General features: G+C 40.2%; 2 long non-coding RNA genes across 3 annotated transcripts in view; one reads left to right on the top strand and one right to left on the bottom strand.

Annotated features, from left to right (window-relative positions):
• Positions 1–4,501: 4,501 nt before the first annotated feature.
• On the top strand, positions 4,502–6,622 carry LOC102017963. The gene is made up of 2 exons (XR_263147.2): positions 4,502–4,988; positions 6,164–6,622. It is a non-coding gene; the product is annotated as an uncharacterized LOC102017963 (long non-coding RNA).
• Positions 6,623–8,701: 2,079 nt separating this feature from the next.
• Positions 8,702–21,404, bottom strand: part of LOC102017640 — a 22,295-nt gene continuing 9,592 nt past the window's right edge. Inside the window, exons 1-3 of one of the 2 annotated variants that reach the window (XR_263145.2) lie at positions 14,780–14,869; positions 13,310–13,449; positions 8,702–9,240 (exon numbers count right to left, since the gene is read on the bottom strand). This is a non-coding gene — a long non-coding RNA (uncharacterized LOC102017640). Of the gene's footprint in view, positions 9,241–13,309; positions 13,450–14,779; positions 14,870–21,404 lie in introns of those variants that run through there. The other variant, XR_263146.2, reaches the window with a different exon arrangement.

Below are 21,404 nucleotides of genomic sequence, written 5' to 3'. Positions count from 1 at the left end.
TTTTTCTTTACACTGTCAAGTATTGTGAAAATTTGCATAATTTATATATTAGTCTAATAAGCAAGGTGTTAATTTATATATAGTCTAGTTTAAAGATACAATGGAAAATTTAAGATGAAAATAAAATGTTCAATAAAAATAAGAGTATGTCTCTTTTAATTATGAGATTCAATATAATTTCTGTGATTAAATTAGCTTATGAGCTTCTGGTTGGGCAAAATGGAACCCAAAATTTAGCTCATTATTAATTATAATATGTAACTGAGTCTCACAGCAGACTTACAAAGCAGATACTATATCTTTAAGCACTAACTTCTGAAGTAAAATATTTAGCCAGAATGGTTTATAATAGGGGAGGCTGGGTGACATAAGTTTCAAGAAGCACTATGACATTTTAATAAACTGATAACTGTGTTTTGCATGTGTGTTCCCAGTCTTCAGGCTAAGATGAAAACTTAGTAAAGGTAACTTACCAAAAGATGTAATGAAGGATAGATCCTTCTGATAGTTCCACTATATCCAGACAATAGAACAAAGATCTCCAAGAGTGTGATACTTCGTTTTAAGGTCCATACTTAAGAAAACAATAGGTTGCTTGTTACATAAAGTTTTCTGTGTCTCTCACCATAAATGTTCTAGCTCAGTTGGCTTGGTGGACAACCTAGAAATTTTCATAACAAATGTATTAAACAAGCATATGGATAATATTTGATGTAAGTGGTCCAGCAAATGTGTTTTGAGAAATACTGACCTAGAAGGTGAGTAGCATCTTTCCCAAATGGTGCTAATACTCTTAGGAAGAACCTATAATCCTGGAGTTCCAAACCAACTGTTTTCAAACTGGGGTGTATATAAGGTGAGATTACGTAGACACTTTACCACGATTTCCTGCAAAATGGGCTTTAAGACATTCACTTATTGATCGTGAAGTTCCCCTTGTACCGGGGAACTTTCTAAAATCCATCTGCAATGGACATGCACAGCCACCATGGAGAGATCTTCTTTTCTTGACCTGCTGTTTTGTTCCTACATCCCCATCCCAAGCCTATTCATTGCCCTGATATATAAAAACCTCTGGGCTAAAAACCTAAAGAATTTGAAATACTGGTTTCCAGTTAGACTCCAATGTCTGGGGAGCAAGTGTTTTCAGAGTCAGGTTCAGCATGAGAGATCTATTGCTTTGTCAGCTGAGTGAGCACTAAAAACTACTTTTAATAATAAATTGAAGTATCTTAGACTAGATAATTTATAAATAACAGAAATTTACCTCACATTGTTATGGAGGTTTGGAAGTACAACAGCAAGACACTGGAAGGTTCAGTGAGGGCCTGAGCTTTCCTTCCATATGGCACTGTGAACACTGATTACTGCGAAGGGAGGAATGCCATGTTCCTTACATGGCAAGAATGGGAGGAAAGAACCCACTCCCTCAAGCCCTTGTACACAGGCAGGCCCTCATCTGATCTATGGGGGCTCCACCTCTTAAAACTATCACAGAGGTGATTCAGTTTTTGTATATGAAATTTTGGAGAGTACTTGCAGTCCACAGCAGAGATCATGGTGAGATTTTTCGTGTATTATTCCAAAGAAGTTCAAAGGCTTTAGTAACATCGCAGTAACAACATAGTCTCCATTTTCATTTATTTATTTTTTATTTTAAAGATAAAATAATGAAAACATATTAACACATACAAACATTTTCAAAATACAAAAACAATAGAAGAAATACAGAATTTCAGACAAGGTGATAAGGCATTAACAATGGTTGTTGTATTACATATTGATATCTTCAAATTGGTTACTCAGATAAACAAATATAGGCATGTAAGATTGATCAAACAATTAAACATTAACTGTTCCTTTCAGTACGATAATAGAAATCAGTAGTACAACTATCTTAGCTATCCTATGCATATATACACATATTTTCCCCTTCTTCCTTTTCTTTCTTTCTTTCTTTCTTTCTTTCTTTCTTTCTTTCTTTCTTTCTTTCTTTTCTCTTTTCCCTCATCCCAGCTTCATTTATTTATTTGAATGAAGTGTCTCATCACTTGAATCTTTAATAAGGAGTAATAGGGACTGGATGCAGAAATTTGTTACTCTGATTTTAATCTATGGATACACAAGTATAGCAGTAAAAACACCCCACTACATTGAATTAAATGATATAGTTCCAGTGTGGTTTTATTTTTATTATTTTTTTTAATTTTAAAGAGTAAAAGAAGGATAACAATAATGGGGGGGGGCTTACCAAATTACAGACAAAGTGGTAGGAAATTATCAATGGTTATTGTTTTACATATTGTTATCTACAAGATAGTTTCTCAGGAAAACAAATATACAAATAATAGTGAGTTACAGACAAAAGAGGTAAGAGATTATCAATAGTTGTTGTACTCTACTTAGGTATCTTCAAAAGAAAATAAATAGAACTATGCATGAGTGACCTATTGAATAATCATTAACTATTCTCAATGGTTGTTGTAGGAAACACATAATAATAAACATGGATCCATTTATGAAATAGGATAGGAACAATACAAACATTACAGAGTTATGGATAGATTAGTAGGAAAATATCAATGACTGCTGTAATACATGTTGGTATCTTAGAAGTGATTTCTCAGGAAGACAGAGATACACAAGAAGGATCTAACAAGTAGTTACAGCCTAAAGGTTGTCAAAAATCAAGTGAGCCGTCTGGGGTGAAAGCCATTTTTTGTATCTTTTTCTCCCCAGCCTCCCATCGCATTGGGACCCCACAACCAGTTAGTGTCCTCTCCCCAACTGTCAGCACAGGCAGCAGGAATCCTGTTGCAGACTTCTCCAGAGCTCCACCACAGCCTGTACTGTCAAGGGAAGAATGGCTTCCAGGGAGTCTCCACATGTACTGTGCAAAGTCCTCCTGGTTTAGAGCTTCTGAACGGCTCTCATGACCCGAGTCCTCAGGACCTCTGACCCCTCAGGCTTAGTCTGCATTCTCATGTTCTCTGAGTCCTTGTTCAGCAGCTGCTCCTCTGCTGACTCTAGACCTTTCTGGTTCTCAGTGGCAGGAGCAAGAGTGGCCCGTTGTATAGCATGTATTCCCAGGGTTTTTTCCATGTTTGAATGATTCACACACGTCCATAGGTGGGCATCTGCAGCCGGTGCATGGTGGGCCAATTGTGTCATTGTTTCTCTGTGTCATGATAGTTCTCAATTGAGCAGTGGCAGCCGGCCTGAAGGCCAGTGCGCAACAGCACTCGCAGCAGCATGGCTCCCCGTGCGCCGGGGGCACTCCCTCCAGGGGCCTTCCAGTGTGGTTTTACTTTTTATATTTAGTGTTTATTATATTTGAAAGATATTTATGCTTCTTTGGTTAAAATTAGATGCTACTATAGAGATAAGCAATACAAACAGAAAATGTTATTTTTAGGGACCTAATATCTCAAGAAACAAAAAGCCTAGTCTGTGTATAGGTGTAAATATTTTTATGGCCAAGAAATATAAACCACAGTTGAGAACACATAAAATGTATTACTAAAACATAAGATTTTGGTAGAAATGGAATTGAAGACAATAAAGTAAAGCATCTTACTGTAAAAGAGGAGATCATGAATATATCTTTAAAATGGATGATGGTAGTTATTAATATGTAGATTCTATTTAATATATTAAACAGTGAAAATATAGTTCCTTGATTCATACTGGGGCTATTTCCAGGAAAACCCATCATAAATTAAAAGTATTATCAACCCCAAATGTATAGTACTTAATACTTCTAGCCTACTGAGCATCAGACTTGAGCAACAAAGCACAGTGTTGGCTACTTCTGATAGTATTAAAGTGGCTGACTGGGAGTGGCAACTCATCACCCTGCCTAGCATCCAGTGCCTTACCACAAACCACTAGCCCAGAAAAGATCAAAATTCAGCATAAGATTTCTACTGAATGTGTGTTGCTTTCATATCATTATAAAGAAAAAAATCACAAGTGAAACTCATTTGGTCAGGGACCAACCATGATTCTATTTCTAAATGTCAACATCTACAAAAACACTAGGTATTACATCTTTTATAAACTACAGTACTTATATGTGATCTGAACAAAACTATTTCTGTCAAACTATCATGTTCAAAGGAGTATGTATTCTTACAAAATTCCATTCTGAGTTTAGGAAATTTTAAGGTTATTTTTCGAAGCTCTAGAATTCTGGAGTGGAGTAGCAGAATTGGCTGAAATCTTGATTTATTTCACAAGAGTTTTATTGATTTGGAATTGCACAGGAAAGACTACAAAAATGGTAAACTTTTTAAATGAATGATTATATTCTTTTCATGTGTGTTATGGGAATTTTTCTTATGAAGCTTTATTTTGGTTTACTCCAACAAATGACATATGTGGCTGAGCTTGACAGCATTCTCACTGTGACATGAAAGGCAGGTCTTCATTGAGCCACTTCTCATATATCCATAACCAAACCAGTGCGTTTCATCATCTCAGAAGTAAGTACCCTTAGTAGTACTAAACTACAGATCATCTGATGTGGAGCAGCAGGTTTTCTCCACCTCCCCTAAACAAGGAACCGGCTGTAAAGTGATCTCCTAAATAACTGAACAAATGTTGTTTGCTGGCTTGAGGAAGTCACAGGAGAATTCTCCAGGTCAGACCTCAAAGAGGATCAGAATTTCTAAGGACATAGATCACGTTAGTCTCCTCAAAAAAAGAGGGAAGCAACCTCCAGCGTATTCATGCTTCTGCCAGCAAGAAGATTATTCTTTAGTCTGTGTGATGTGTCTACAGAGTATTTTGGAAGCAAGGGATAGATCCTGTGGTCTTCTACTCTTTTTCCTCTTTCCACTCATCTGTTACATCTCAGTTCTGATATTGCCATGGTAATCAACATCATCATAGAACACAGACATGTCATCTCTTATCCATGGAGATACAAAATCTGAAGGATTTCTCACATCTGTTGGTCACACCTCAGAAGTTCAGAGCTTATTCAGGTGAGTATCTATCAAAGAAGGCACTGAAGTCTGGAAATGTGTATGTGTGTGTGTGTGTGTGTGTATAGGCATGTGTGTGCCCATGTGTTCTTTCACACCTACTTAACAGCTACAGCATCATGGAAAATGATGGATATGACATTAGCTGGTGGGATGATGACCATGTATGGTGGTACATCAGTTTATTAACTTACTTCTTTCCACAATTCTGGTAATAAACCAAACTGGATGAGAACCAAATCAAATTTCCCCATAAGGTCAACATGGAACCTAACCAATGAATTTGCTTTGGTTCTCATTCAATTAGGTTTGTGGCCAGAACTGTGGAAAGACTTAAGTCTGTGAAACTAGGCACCACAACAAGTGGATATAAGCTTGTATCATTGTATCTATCTGGAAAGCAATTTGATGTGGCCTATCAGTAGACTCCAACATACTCACAGATCCCACATATAAAAACATAATGATGAAAATGTCCAGAAATTTATGAACAAATGAGTTTGCTACAGATTTATATCTAATGGTCATGAATATGATCACTGTTAATAGTGTTAACACTCCAGTGGTCATTAATCACCTAACTTAATGGTCGCTAACAGGTGACCGAGGAAGAGTCAGTAATAAAAGAGTAGCTAAGAATTATTGAATACCCATGCATTATTACCATAGGCTATGTCATAACATTTAATAATCTCAGTTTCTCCTGATGTGATATAATCATCTATATGGGTATATATGCCATATATATATATACATACACACTAAAATGAAAGCAAAGATTATTTTAAAATCTACCAAAAGGCTTTAATGGCTATCCTTACCAATGGGTGATGGTAAGATCATAGGCATAACTGTTTTCAACCTCATATTTTCTTGTTGTTTTCAAATTTGACTCAAGTATGATTTTCTCTTATGATACAAGTTCTTTCAACTGTCAAAAGGCAAAAGATGAGAGGGCTCTGGTCATGTTTGGTAGAGAAGATTACTGTACAGTGATACAAGCTTTTAAAGAAAGGGAATGAGCTTTTCTGTCCTTCCTGGGAGAGGGGTTTATAGGATGCACTGTTATCTGAATAGAATAATTCAGGATAGAAAAAGGAAATGGGACATATTTTTGCTTAAGTACACGACTCTCTTCTCTGCAACATCTTAATTTTTTTCTTTTGAAACCTCAGGACGTGACAGAGACTGAGGATTCAGCTGCATAACTTCATGGCATCCTCAGTTTCCAACAGTGACTGCTCAAAATCAGAGGCGTCCTATTCAGGTCTTGGTTCCAAGGAGAGGACCAATGGGGGTGATCTCCATCCTTCCCATACCTTTCCCCAAAAGACCACAACCTCCCTCAAAGGTTACATCTCTTGCCGTGAGACTACCACCTTCTATGAAGGATGCACAGTGGGCTGTTCAGGCCACAACCTCCCTTCTGTCGAAGTAACAGAGACAAGAAGTGTAAGAGAATGCATTGAAAAGAAAGATCAAACTGAGGACAACCTTGGCCAGGCTCACAAACCAAGTACTGATCTGATCAAGCAAGTCTAGTCACAGATCCCTGCCTGTTCTCACCTTTTTGTCTCATTGGAATCCCTGCTTCTCCCTCAATATCTAATTAAAGCCCATATTATCTGCCAAAACTTGTCTGTGTGCTAAAGTGAACAGAAAAAGAGGCTGGGGCCCCTTGCCCAGCCCTGCCACTTACTTGCTGGGTAGGATGGCACACATCACTCAAATACCTTTCTGAAACTTCAGTTACCTCCTCATAAACTAGAATTGGCAATACCTACATCAAAGGTAGTTGTAAGGGTTATTGACATTGTACAGATGTTTTAATGTGTGGTTATATGTGTCAGTTTCAGTACATTTTCTGTTTTCCTGCTAAATACATTTCTTGCTTTATAAAAATCATGCTCCATCCTTAATGCTTCTTTGTGTTCTTTACCCTCCATTCAAGAAAAAGCCTTGACTAACATAGGGTTGCAGAAAATGGATCACCACATGAATGCTTTCCACTTTCCATTTCTTAAAGGCATTCTATCCCCAAATAATCTCTCAACCCCAAAAATAAACTATGTCTTTTTGTTCCTTTTTCATTTTCTTTCCCTGCTTGAGTCAGATCCCTGCCTTTCCCCTTTCATTCATCCAACATTCATTCAACAAGCCTTAACTCACTCAGATGTGGACCCACTACTCAGCCTGTCTTTGTTCCTCATTGTTCTTTCTCCCTCGGTAAGGGACATATGTGCTGGGCAGTGTCGGTGGTCTGCTTGCTCCCCACATGCCTTCTCACAGTGGCTGGGTGGCCAACAGCCATTCCTCAACCCTAGAAACAAGATAGCTGCCTCTGGGCTCATGTTCTTCCAAAACTTCAGCCAGCAGCATGAGATAGGGGAGAGAATGTCCACTCCCACTGTCATGGCAGGATACAAAAACAGGACGTTGCATCCTATCTCCTCTGCAACTGAAATGGAAGCTGCTGCCATCAGAGTAGAGCCGGGGAAAGACTCCAGAGGAAAGAGGCCAGGTCCGGAGCAGCAGTGCTCCAACCATGGGTTACAAAAGCGTAGGGATGGAGCCCATGGAGGGCACCTCAGCCTCCTTCTCCCTGCTCTTAACCAGACCTGTAGTTCTTACCTGTTCTGTATTTAGGCCTCACTGTAACACGTCAGTTCTAAAAGACTCTAATTCTTCAATAAAAGCACCAAAACCACTGACCTCCAAAGGACAAGGATACTGCAGGAGAAGCACAAGAGGAAGGCTGCTGAGCAGAACCTAAAATCCCCCAGTACCTGGGACATGGCTGGCTTAATGGAAGTGTACACTGACCATGTCTCTGGGTTCAACACTCAGTAGTCTGTAAATTTAGATAACTATTTTCTGTGTGGTTATTCTAAAGATCAGCTTTATTTTGCTACTGAAGAAATTGGCCAGATACTATCATGATGGGGGGCACAACAGGAGAAAACCTTCAGAGAATAAGAAATGTAGATCTTGAGAGAAATCTCAGAGGACATCTGATACAGCCACCTACTGGATGCAAGGATGCTTTGTACATCACTGTGGACCTGTGGCCTGTAGCCCTGACCTGAGGGCACACAGCTAGCAAAGCAGCCAACCACTGAATATCTTTCTCCAGTTTTGCCAGATCTTGCTTTTCTTTCCGTATGACCAAAAGACCTCTGCCTTTCATCTCATGTCATCCTCTCAGTCTTCCTATGAGGTAAGTGCTATTAGCACCTGACCATCGTGGAGCGATCATGGAGGATTCTGGAAGCACACACTGTTCTCTTCCCAGTCGCAGCACCAATGCAGGGCAGGTTACACACATGGCAGAAATCACAAGCTGAATCCAAGTGAAGCAAGTGTGGTTGTAGAATTGCTTCTAAAGGAAATTGCTGCTGTTCTGATGGTAAGTATGGCACTGATGACAACTCTGAACTATTTTCATGTTCTTTTGGTGAATAAGAAGCCACTTCTTACCTACCACCACTAACCTCCCTAATAGTTTCCCCGAAGAGACAGGTTAGAAACAATCACAAGACCGCCCTTTGAGGGGAGTCTCAGTTTAATTACTTCTTCTTGGGACCCGAAGGTATTCTCTGGATGCCCATTAAAAAAAAAAAATCAGAAACAGTTACATTCAACTTGCTGATTTTATTCATCCACTTGTAAATTGAAAATTTTAATTAAAAAAAGAATAACCTGGTGTGGTGGTACAAGACTGTAATCCCATTATGCTGGAATACTGAGGCAAGTTTTTAACAAAAAGTTTTTAACAAAAGCTTTTAACAAAACAAAAAGAATGACTGCTTTTCAAAGTCTTTTTAAAATGTTTAATGAAGGGCTAAGTTAAAGAAATTAAGTTCCCCTGAACATTCCCATTACAAAATTAATTAATTAATTTTTCTTTTAACTAACCTTTTCCATTCATTTCAGACACATGAGGGCTAGAATATGAACCTTGGCTCTTTGTTTAAATATTTCCCAAGGAGTTTTTGGTTTAAATCTTTCCTTATCCTCACTGTTATTATTAGCAGTCTTAGGGATTGAGCCTAGGACCTCATATATGGCAGGCAAGCACCCCATCACTGAGCCATACCCCAAGCCCCTGAGCCCCACTCACGCCCCCTAAATTTTCTATAAAATATGTAAGGTAACCAGCTTCTTTTACATGTAACTGTAGTTCCAGCTTCTCAGGAGGGTGAGGCAGGTGGGTTACTTGAGCCAAGATCCGTCTCCAAAACATGGTAAGATCCTGTGTTCAAGAAAACAAAAAACAATAACAATAATTTCCTATATTGTAGAGGTCACCAAGGTAGAGTGGTAGCATTTTTAATACTTGGGCCATTTGTGCTTTCCATTCCAAGGAGATGATCTGGATAGAACTTACTCCAAGCAGGCCAGGTCTTTCCCTACCTGTCCTCCCTTTCCATTCTTACCAGTACACACTGCACACAACTCTCTACATGTTCAAAACATGCTCAGTCCACACACCGCAGCTTTCCTCGTACCTGGTAACTCCTTTCCCATTGATATTTACATGCCAGAATATTAGATTAGACTCACGTTCCAAATAATAGTTGACAGATTATTGCCCATCAAAATTTATCCTATCTAACACTGGTGCAACCCATTCCCCGGACTGGTGGTGTTCCTGGAAATTCCCTCACACTCCTCCCTCATCTTCCTCCCCTTCTGAGCAAAGTTAATTACTTCTTGCCTAATCTTATATGCTTCATGACTAATTTGTCATCCCAATTAACTTTGCCCATAATATAGCACAGTGGTGCTTACATTTTGGAACATAAGAACAAGAATTGTTAGGAGAATCTGTTGAAATGGGGGAATGTCAGAGATTTATTCTGGCTCCCAAAAGCAGAATCTTTGGGGGTAATAATCAGATATACACACAATTAAGTGCTTTTTTGGAATTCTCTTACATATCATCACAAGGCTGTGTACATCATGGCAATCTGTGCAAGTGAATACAAGAGATTGGGTTCCCACCAGTGACCCAGTTATGTAAAGCCCATTACAATGGTAACAACATAAATGCAAAGAACAGTGGAGGATCTAGGTTAAAATAGCTGTTGAAAAACTGGCATCCCAGTGACGGTGGGGCGATAAAATAAAAAATTAGTAAAGGAACTGAAAGCTATTTCAAAGGTGTGAGAATACATGGGCACTGAAAAAAGCAGATATTGACAGAAATTACTGCAAATCCATGTGAAATGAGGCACTGACTGAATTGATAAGGTCAGAAAGATAAAACCAGCTAGAGCAATGTACTTTAACAAATACTGAGTATTTACTATATAACCAGGATTTTCCTACAGTGCACCAAAAAGCATAGTCCCTAAATTTGGATTTATATCAGACACAGCCAGGGAGAATTTAATTTTCTGCTGCAGGGGATTGAACCTGGGGCCACATGCATGCTAAGCACATGCTCTACCACTGAGCTAAATCCTCTAGTTGGGGACATTTTTAAAAATAAAATCTTTGGGCCCCACATTAGATATACTTAATCTGAATATGTGAGGGTGGGATCTGAAATCTGTAATGTATAAAACTACCCAAATTCTGATATATCCAGTTAAAAGGACAGCACTGAGAAAGCGCTATTTCTGAGAACCTAAAGAAGAACACTGCAAGGTTTCTTTATGGGGAATGCACACACCATTATGGCAAACTTTATGCTCTCCCAACTCTCTTGGTTGCCCGATATGCCTGACTCTTAAGTTTTTCTACTGATGGTTGTTCCTGTGAAATACTTTTGTCTCCTCTTTACCAACAAAACACCCACCCTTCTAGATTCCAATATAAGGAGAACTGGAGCCATATTCACACCCCTCTGTCAATACCCACACACCTTCCTGTTGGCTACACATCCAAATCCCTAAATCTGGCCTCAGCATAATTACTTCAGGATCTCCTCCCTTACATTCCTGTCTCTACCTGTTCCCCTACTGGGATCACTGAGTGACCTTTCAACCAATCTGCTAATGTCATCAGCCCTCCTACACCAATTGATCCTCTATGGTTCTATTAATCTTGTGCTTGGAGGTGGGTCTTATGGGAGGCAGCTAGATCACAGATGTGATACTGGATTATGTGTGTGATAGCTGAATTAGATGCCTAATCAGATTAACATAGTTCTGGGTGTGGCTGAATGGATTACTGAGGACAGATGTTGGTACAGAGAAGTGAGGTCATTGCTGTGACACTTCCTGGCCATGAAGTTCAGAAGCCTATGGAACTGGTTTATAGGAAGAGTTTGGAAAAGTTTTGGAGATGTCAGCTGAATGAACAGCCCTAGTATGCTATGAGCCAAGTTTGATGGGAGATTCTGGTCAGAGCTCGGAAGACCAAGATGTTGATAGATAAGCTGTCAGTAAAGACCTGGCTCAAGAAGTTTCAGTTGGGAACAAGCACTGTACTGGCAGTTGGGCTTCAGACCATATGCATTAAGTTCTGCCAGAAAATTTGCCTATATTTTGCCAGTGCCCACAGACACTGCAGGAGACTGAAATTAAGCATGGCAGTCTAATCAATCTAGTGGAAGAAATTTCAAGGCAGTCTAATGTTGAGACAGTGGCATGGCTACTGTTGGTTCCCTTAGGTAGTTCTACCTTGAGAATCAAGAGCAAATGACCTTCTGTTTAGACAACAAAAGTCTGGGGCTACAACATGGATAACATCAGAGTGTACATGCAGAGCTCTTTTCATTGATGAGCAATGGAATACCACCTCATCATGGACTCCAAAACTAGCCAAATTAGATGACTTCCAGTCTCTTCAAAAACTCAAGGTCATGGAAAAGACAATGTAGTATGAAAGAGTTTCAAGAGATATCACAAATGAATGCATTGCATTGATGTTGATTGGACACCTCTCTAAGACATATAGCACTAGACATTTAAGCCATAGTCAAGGAAATGAAAATATTAAGAGAGTTGAGGATATTAGATTATGGAATTAATACTAATATTTCTATTAGTATTATGTGATGATGTTTTAGAAATGTAGAAAAAAGTCTTCATTTTTACAACTGCTTTCTTAAGTAAACAGGGATGAAGTGTTGAGCTGTCTTAAATCTATGTCTAAAACTGGTTCAGAAAATTCTATCTACTTTATATATAAATAAAAAGGGAATGTGATGAATGTTAATTTTAAGATGGTAAGTTCAAAATGTGTCTGAATATTGTACAATTCTTTCATTGTTTTTATGATATGAGACAATATTAGTTTTTAATTTTTAACATTTTTTGTTTTTTTTTTTCACATTTTTTCTAGTGATGCACATTGGTTATACAGATCAATGGATTTCACTTTGGTAGATGTATATGTACAAATGGCATACTACGATCACTTTCCCACTTCCCATCCCTTCCTTGCCTGCCCTCCCTGTAGACTTCTTTTTGGTTCTTTTATTTGTTTTCCCAGCAGAGTTTGGGAGAAACACCCTATTCTATGTGTGTGACCTACTTAATTTCTTTCTTTGTTCTTGGAATTGTCCTATAAAAATATTCTAGGCATTTCAATTGTATACATGTGAAAACTGATAATAATTAAAGCTTCAACACTTCTCTTTTTGGAAACTATACTGTGAAACAATGCATCTGTCTCTTTAAGAAGTCTGGTTTAAAATTCTGTGGTTCAGCAACATTATTTTTAATCCCAGAAGAGAAAATTTTGGGGTAAGGTTAACAGGCAAGATTTTTACTGAAGTACCTACACTAAACTACTGTCCACCTCAGTAGGAATAACTAACACCTACACAAGACTTTACAAATTGCTGGAAAGTGCATTATTTCTCTTCAGAATCAGGACAGACTAGAACTGAATCAAGGCAGATACTGAACCCTCCAGGCCCCTCCTTTTTAGTGATTTGTTCAAGTTGAAATATTGGGCTATGTGGCAGGCACAAAGTGATCTGCCCAAATCCTAACACTGGCATTCTGCGCTACTAAATATATGTATGCTTGTATAAGTATGTCTACTCTCTACTTCAGGAAGTAGTTGAAATGGCTTTATCTTTATGAGTAAAAATAATGACAGTACAAAACAATCACCATGAAGCAGGCGGTTGTCTCAAACTGAGATTAACATCTTAGTAATTTATGTGTGCCTGCTATTTTAAGAAGTTTATGATCAGAGGCTTCCTGCGAGTTTCGTAAGACTGACTTCAGTAAATGTTCATGATACCATCAGTAGATGAGTAGTAGGGAAGGAGACCAGGATTCTGAATTGAAACAGCTTCATCATCACGTGGCTGGCCTGAGGAAGTCAGCAGACAGTCCCCATGCTCAGCCCTGACTTACCTCATTGGACCTTCAATCAGATGGAGATTTTGGAGGAAGCTGTTGCCCTTCTCGGTCAGCTACTGTTCCTTCTCCACAGTCTTCATCTGCAGAGACATTTCATCCTCTAGTTTTGTGGGTGTGAGAACCATTTCTTCAGACTGAAAAGACAAAAGGACAAGAGGGATTTCCCACAGAATCTGCAAGTACTTCTCTTTTGATATCACACCAATATCATTTTCAGGGAATTTGGCATTAACTCATTCTCTTCCAAACTAGTCATCCATCAGCGGGAACCCAAAGCAAGCTCTTAGGTTGTGCCCAAATACAGGGAGGTCTTGTGTGTGACTGTCCCTGAGGACACCCCTCATGTCTAACCCTGTAAATGATCCTTGAGTACACGTACCCTTAGAGAGAAATGCACAATGCCTGCCCTAGGGGGATGGAAATCATTCTGCTAACCTCTTTATGATTATATCATATGCATATTAGAAGAGCAGAATAGGTAAAAGAAAAAAAGAAAGTCGCTGGTATTGTAGAGAAAAAGAGATAACCCCAGAGATACCCTGACAGACTCACTTAAATTGCCATTAAGATTTTTGAATACTGCTTTGGTTTTTAATTTTGATACTTATTTTACTATTCTCCTACTGTTGACACATTGGTTATTTCTAACTGTTCACTGGTATAAATAATACAGTAGTCAATATCCTTGGTTAGAATTTGCACTGCATTTTATTACTCTGGATATGCTGTTAGAAATGGGATTACTAAGCCAAAGGATCTATAGTACCCAATTATAAGGGTTTGAGAAGTTATGCCAAATTGCTTAGCTAAAGTTTCCACCGATATACATTGCCACCACTGTGTGTAAGGATAGGAACTGTCATTCCAACCAGGTAAGCAGCATCAGCTTCAGAGCAGAGAAATAAACTATATACTCAAATAATGAGAGATATAATGGAGAATGATATAGGAAAGAAGTCAGAGTGAAACAGGCTCCAGAGACACATATGAAAAGACATTTGGAAAGGACTATGTAGAGTGTAACTCCTAGATATTGGTAGCAATGAGGAAGGTTGTGCTTGGAGTCAAACAGGAAGAAAACCTCTCTGTGGGAGCACTAACCTGGCCTGACCTGCAGGGGGCCTGGTCCCCAGGATGCTGAGAGAGGGGTGGTGTGGTACGCAAAGAGGAAAGGGGAGAGATAGAAGGGGCTCCTGGAAGGGGATTTCAGGCTGAGATTGCAATCAAAATGAAAGCGGTGGAAGAGGGAGGCACTGGGACACGGAGACGTGACAGCCAGTTGGGCCACCAAGGGGCTGGCGGCTGCTTCTGTGGCAAAACTGAGCTCTGTGCTTGGCCCGTGCAACCTTCCACAGCGGATGTGGTGCGAAGTTACCCTGGAAGCAGGAGGGTGAGGAAAGGGCCGGAACCCAGAAGGACGGGGCAGGAACTTCCCGACACTGCTTGCCCTTCGTACTTTCTCACCCTCGAAGTCCTAAGTTACAGCCAATGCGCTGCTCCCTTTGCCTCTAAATCCTTCTTCTTGAGTACTGATGAGGAGATGTGAGAAGTCCTTCAGAGTCTGAGTCTCTGTGGCCAAGAGAAAACATAAATCTATGTTCTATGGGTGTTGATTACCATGGCAATATTGGAACCAAGTTATAATGAAAGAGAGGAAAGAGAAGGAGAAGGGTCAGAAGACCACAGGATCTATTAACTTTTTTGTAAAATATTTTATACATGAACCATTCACTTATTTGCAGAAGGACAAATGGCATGGGGTCGCTTCTCTCTTTTATTGTGGAGTCTAAGATGATCTATGTCTTCAGGAATTTTAGAGCCTCTTTGAGGAGATACAAATCAACTGACTAGTAGGGGATAAGGTTTAAGCACTACAGAAGAGCTAAAAAATGACATCATGAGAAGACTTACAAAGGCACTCACGCAGCCAGGCTGGGAGTGAAGAAGAATCCAGGAGTAACTTCCTGGGGTGAAGCCTTGGATCTGCAGACTTATGGAGGAAGCAGTAGGGAGGTCAGCATGGTGGCACAGACCTATAATCTCAGCACTAGAGGGGTTGAGGAAGGAGGACTGTAAGTTCAGGCCTATCTAGATGTCTTAGGAAGATCTGGCCTCTAAATAAAACCAAAGAACACAAAAGTCAAGAGATTGTAGGCTTTTGGGGGAAGGCATTCATGTGTCCATAAATTTCAGACCCTGTCTATGGTGTAGGCTCTGTGGACATAGATTCAGACATATATTGGAGTCTTATGATAGCCTGTACCAAATTGCCTTCCAGAAAGCTTATATTCACTTATATGTTCATCATCCCATCAGCTAATGGCATATTTAGTCTACCTTTTCACATGATGCTCTACCTGTTAAGTAGGTGTGGAAGAGCATGTGAACATGCACATTCACATGCATTCTCAGTCTGTGATTCCCTGCCCTAATGGCTGCCTACTGAGAGATAAGCTCTAAGTCTTCAGTTGTGAACAGGAGATATGAGAAATCCTTCAGTCTGAGTCTCTCTTGCCAAGAGAACACATAAGTCTGTGCTGTAGGACTGTAGATTACCATGGTGATTTTGAAATTAACTTATAGTGGAAGATGGGAAAGAGGAAAAAGAGGTAGAAGACCACAGGATCTATCTCCTTGTTTCCAAACTACACACACACATGCACACCACACACACACACACATACACACACACACACACACACACACACACACAAGCTAAAGATGTTCCTCTTGTTGGCAGAAGCATGACTTCTTCCATGGTGGAGTCTAAGATGATCCATGTCCTTGGGGGATTTAGAGCCCCTTTGAGGAGATACAAATCAGCAGACTAGTAGAGGACAGGGTAGGTGCAATGGAAGAATTTAAAAGTATTCTTGTGAGAAGCCTTAGAAGGGACTTCATGCAGTCAGACCGGGCCTGGGTAGGAGAGCAGGGATAAGCACCTGGATGATGCCTTTGGGTCTGAAAGCTCATGGAGGAAATAGTAGGGAGGCACAGCCGTGGTAACACACACCTATAATCTCACCACTTGGGAAAGAGGACTGTGAGTTCCAGGCCAACCTGGTCTACATAGAAAGACCTGATTTCAAGGGAAAGCAAAAGGGTTTATGGGCATGTGGGTGAGGGTACAGTTTAAGCAGGAATGCTCAGGTGAGAAGCCTGTGGTGTGGGCGAGCAAGTGCAGTAAGCTATGTGGGGTCAGGGAGGTCACAGCAGGCCTCTCTCCACCCGTGCTGAGGAACATGGAGTTTAGCTTCTGATCCAGCAAGGATGGTGGTGTTCGTGTGTCAGGCATCCTTATAGACAGTTCAGAACACCCCGAAATGTTTCACATGATTGAAAACACAAGAATGTTACTGCTTGGCTTGAATGTGTGGGGTCTGAGGATTTGTAGCAGACAAACCGGGCTGCACTGGGTGGAAGAAGAAACTCAAAACAGCGAAAAACATCAGGAACCTGATAAATTCAGAAATACGACAAAGACAAAGCCCTCTTGCTCCAGGAACCACCCAGAGAAGATTTCCAGCTGGGCAGCAGCAGCCCTCCACATCCAGTTCAGGTCCCTCATGAAGAACGCGATACACATGAGGACCTGCCCACGAGCAAATCACCGGAAAACAAAGACATCACCCAAGTCCCGGAGATGCCTGAGATACTCAGGGAAGATGAAGCTGCTGAGGTGAGTGCAGAGCTGGTTCCCATGAGAGGAGGGGCCAGGCCAGTGGAGGTGCAGGTTGGACAGAGCGGGGCATCACTACCTTCTGTGATGCAGGGCTGGATCCCGGGTGTTGACCGGACGTGCAGGGCAAGAGGAGGACAGGAAGGAAAGGAGCCAAGGGAGATGTACGGGAAATACCAAGGAGCACTGAGGTAGATACATGGAGTGTAGTAAGAAACAAGAAGGCCAATCATGCCAAAAAGAAAGAGAAAGGGAGGGAGGGAGGGAGGAAGGAAGAAGGAAGGAAGGGAGGGAGAGAGGGAGGGAGGGAGGAAGGAAGGGAGGGAAGAAGGAAGGAAGGAAGGAGGAAAGAAGAAAGAAAGAGAGGAAGGAAGAAAGAAAAGAAAACAAAGGTTTCTTTGAGTCTGCTCAGTGTGGAGTTTAGAAACTGGGCATTTACAGTTGGACTATTTCTAGTAAAAGGATTTGAGTCCCTTAAATGAGTAAACAAATACCGGCTCCACTGATGGAATGTTACATTTATCTAACTCATCCTCCTTTTCTCGGCAGGTGTAAGCGAAAAGACCAGCACCAAAGAGTCCTCCTCAGTCTACTCGATGCAGTCAGAGGAGGAGGACGACACTCCGTCTGACAGACTCAGTCTGTGGTTCACAAATGACAGCCTATGTGAACTTGAGGCAGGCCTTCTGCTAGCTCCAGAAAAGAGACCTTGCTTGTTCTCGGAGAAGCATGACGATCAGCCTACCAGCAATCCCAACCAAGAAAAGAAATCCTCTCAACTCTGACAAAATCCCACTCTGAAGAAATCCTCACCAAATTAGCATAACCCGAGTCCCCAGATTTTCAAACAATTAGATGGCCCCAGTTCTACAATTCCCACAGGTTTATTTTTCCTCAATAAAGTAAATGCTCTCATTCTGCTTCTTTAAGCATAATCTTGATGCAGGCTGATAGTAGACATAGAGGACTGAAATACATTCTCAGGTAATCACAGGCAGCATGGTGCTTGCTAAAGAGAAGGTATACTACTTCTCTCCTTTCACTCCTGCTTTCTAGATTTTATTCAACTTTATTGAGATTATGTATTTCAGGGATCTCATCCTGTCTTGTCACTGACTCACATCTCCATGCTAAGAAGGCAGCAGCACAACCATCAGACTCCCACCAGGGTGGCTGCTTTGGGGTGAATGTCCAGGGCCTGAGCAAGCGATGGTGGAGACCCAGTAACACAGGAAGCTGACTCCAGGTGACAGCGTTTGGGGCATGCCGAAGGCAATTCTCATGTTCCTGATACAGTAGGCTTCCAGCATGTTGGTGACTCCTAAAAATAACAGGTCTTCATTCATTTCTCCTCAAGGAGAAAATCTTAATGGGAAGGAGGTGGTGGTAGGATGAGACACTCAGAAACCATCTTAGGGAAAGAGGACAATCCAGTTTTGAGCCCTTGACCTATTGCTTGGGATTTGTGTTTACTCTGAAAGCTGCTTTGGCTAAAATGTGTCATCGTGACTCATGACTTGGGCTTGTACATGTCAATGTGTTCATTGCTAAGATGAAAACATTAATGTTTCCACCCCTAGACTTTGTTTCTTTCCATAAGTAGGGAGATGAACTGCAAAAGGTCTCTGACTCAATTTCAGTACCATAAATAAATAAATAAACCAACAAGTTAATTGCTGCATCCTAAGGGTGGGTTTAGGATTCACTTTTCTACTTAATAACAGGTGGATCATTTAATCTGTGTGGGAAACAAACACTGGATGGCTTAAAGAAGAATTAACTTTCACTGTTCTGAAGGCTAGAAGTCCATGATTAGGATGCCAGCAAAATTTGAGTTCAGGGTTTAACTTTGGAGCTGCAATAATCCTCAAGGAAAACTTGAGGGTTTGTCTTGAAACTGTGCACACAAATGGTCTGAAGCTGTACACTCATTTAAACACTTATTTGAGATGCAGTTCATGGTTAAAGACACACAGGCTACCCCCAGAGCAGATAGTTAATCCCTGACATCCTTTTATTTACTTTGGGGAACCACTCAGACTGCTTCAAGTCTCAGGGACATCTAAGGACACCTGAGGACATGACCCTGATTGTCTAGTGCAGGTGCACAGTGGAATACAGTTATGTAACCATGACAGCACAGGTAAACACAAATGCACTAATTATGGCACTATGTAAGAATGTAAATATGAGATAACAACCTGTATAAGAATTATACAATAAAGACACAGGCAGCTCTTGCTCTGGCTCTCTGCTCTGCTCCATACTGCCTGCTGCTGTTGTTAATGTCTTGCACATGTGCATTCTTTAACCTTGGGACCTGACCTGCAAAATCTCCCTTGGCCCCCCACAGCTGGCTAATCTTTCTTTCTTTCTTTCTTTCTTTCTTTCTTTCTTTCTTTCTTTCTTTCTTTCTTTCTTTCTTTCTTTCTTTCTTTCTTTCCTTCAGTGGTGCTGGAGTTCAAAGACAGAGCATTACGTATGTACGCAGGCAAATTTTTATTACTGAACCTCTATCTCCCTGCATTAGCTTTGACTTCTGTGAAAAATGTGGGCTTGGACAAAGGACAGGCTCTTTTCCCATTTAATATTTTACTTCTTTTAGACATTTAGGGGATTTAGATCAGCAGCACAGCTCCTGCCTGGCAAGTGCGAGGTTGTGAGTTCGATTTCTGGTACCAGAAAAAAAACCCCCCAAAAAACAAACAAAAAACTATAAAATTGCCCCTAACCTTTATCCATTGAAATTAAAAAACAACATTGCTTTTATCATTTCATTTATAATCTTACATTTATGGAAAATAAAACTGGACTCAGAATTCAAATTTTTTTGCTGTCCAACAGCTTTCTGTATGATTTCATAGACTGACACTGGTGATGAATTTCTATCCATCATCTGATCTCCAAGAAGAACAAGGAAACCTGCAGGTCTCTTGGAACCTTCTCTGGGCCACCAATAAATTTGGGAAATAACTTTCTAATGTTCTGGGGAAGATCTTTACTACCTTGGGGAGAGAAGTGAAGACCATCCGTAGGAGAACTGCTCTTCATCTTGCTCTGCAAGGCAGCCACCGCCATCATTTGCACACAGCAGATGTTCCAAGTGAGGGGGCTTCCCCACTTGCCTGGGTGAAGGTTGTGTGCAGAGGGAGCAAGAAGTGGGTAGGATAGGAGCGAAGTGTCTCATGAGATGGTTTGGGGACTGTTTGGTTCTCTCTGGCTGATCCTCAGATTATTGTGGGCTAAATTTTAAAGAAGTTGCTCCTGACCTCTCTGGGCTGGTCACCTCAGAGGTTGTGTGTGAGAATTCTTTTTTCATATAGGCTGCTCATGATCTGTTTGTATATTCAGTCTCTCAAATTTTAAAAAATTTTCTAAATTTTTATCAGTGTATTTGCAGTAATGATCACAGTCATTGTGGGGAGGTGGTACATGTACATAACTCATCATTTTATTTATTTATTTTTATTTGAAAGAGAATAAAAAATTTAAAAAACAAAACATTAAAAGTGATAGAGAATTTCAAAACAAGATGACAGGAAATTAACAATGGTTGTTATGTTGCATATTTTTATCTTCAAAGTAGTTGCTCACATTACTAGAAACAGGCATGCAAAATTGATCAAAAAATTAAGCATTAACTGTTCCTTTCAATAAACCAATAGAAATTAATAGTACAATTATCTCAGCTATTTTATATATATATATATACATCCCCCTTCTTTCTTTTCTTCTTTCCCTTATCCCAGTTGTTCTTTTCTTTCCCTTTCACAATATCTATTGTATCTTTCAGAATTTATTTACTCTTTCAGTTTCTTACACTAGGGAGACAATACGATGTTTATACATGCTGGTCTGATTTATTTCACTTATGAATATAGTCTCTAGTTGTGTCCATTTACCTATAAAAGCCTCCAGTTTATCTTTCTTTATAGCTGAGTAATACTCCATTGTATAAAAATACCACATCTTTTTCATCCATTTCTCAGTTGATGGGCATTTGAGTTGTTTCCAAGATTAGCTATGACAAACTGCACTGCTATAAACATGGGTGCACATATATTGCTATGGTATGATTCTGGGAACCAAGGGGAATAGCTGGATTAAATGGGACCTCTGATCCTAGTTTTTTGAGTAATCTTCACACTGATTTCCACAGTGGTTGCAGAAGTCTACATGTCCACCAATAGTGGAGAAGAATTCTTTTTTCCCTACAGCCTTGCGGCATTTGTTATTGGTTGATTTCTTGATGGTAGCCATTCTTTCTGGGGTGAGATGGAATCTCACTGTAGTTTTAATTTGCATTTCTTGAATGACCAATGATGTTGAACATTTTTTCATACATTTATTTACCATTTGTATTTTTTCATCAGAGAAGTGCATATTCATCTCAGATGCCCATTTATGAAT

This window comes from Chinchilla lanigera, unplaced genomic scaffold (genome assembly GCF_000276665.1).
Source record: "Chinchilla lanigera isolate Chin_1 unplaced genomic scaffold, ChiLan1.0 scaffold00062, whole genome shotgun sequence".
Taxonomy (NCBI): Eukaryota; Metazoa; Chordata; class Mammalia; order Rodentia; family Chinchillidae; genus Chinchilla; species Chinchilla lanigera.
The sequence above is the reverse complement of the archived record's forward strand: the minus strand, read 5'-3'. Positions and strand labels throughout refer to the sequence as shown.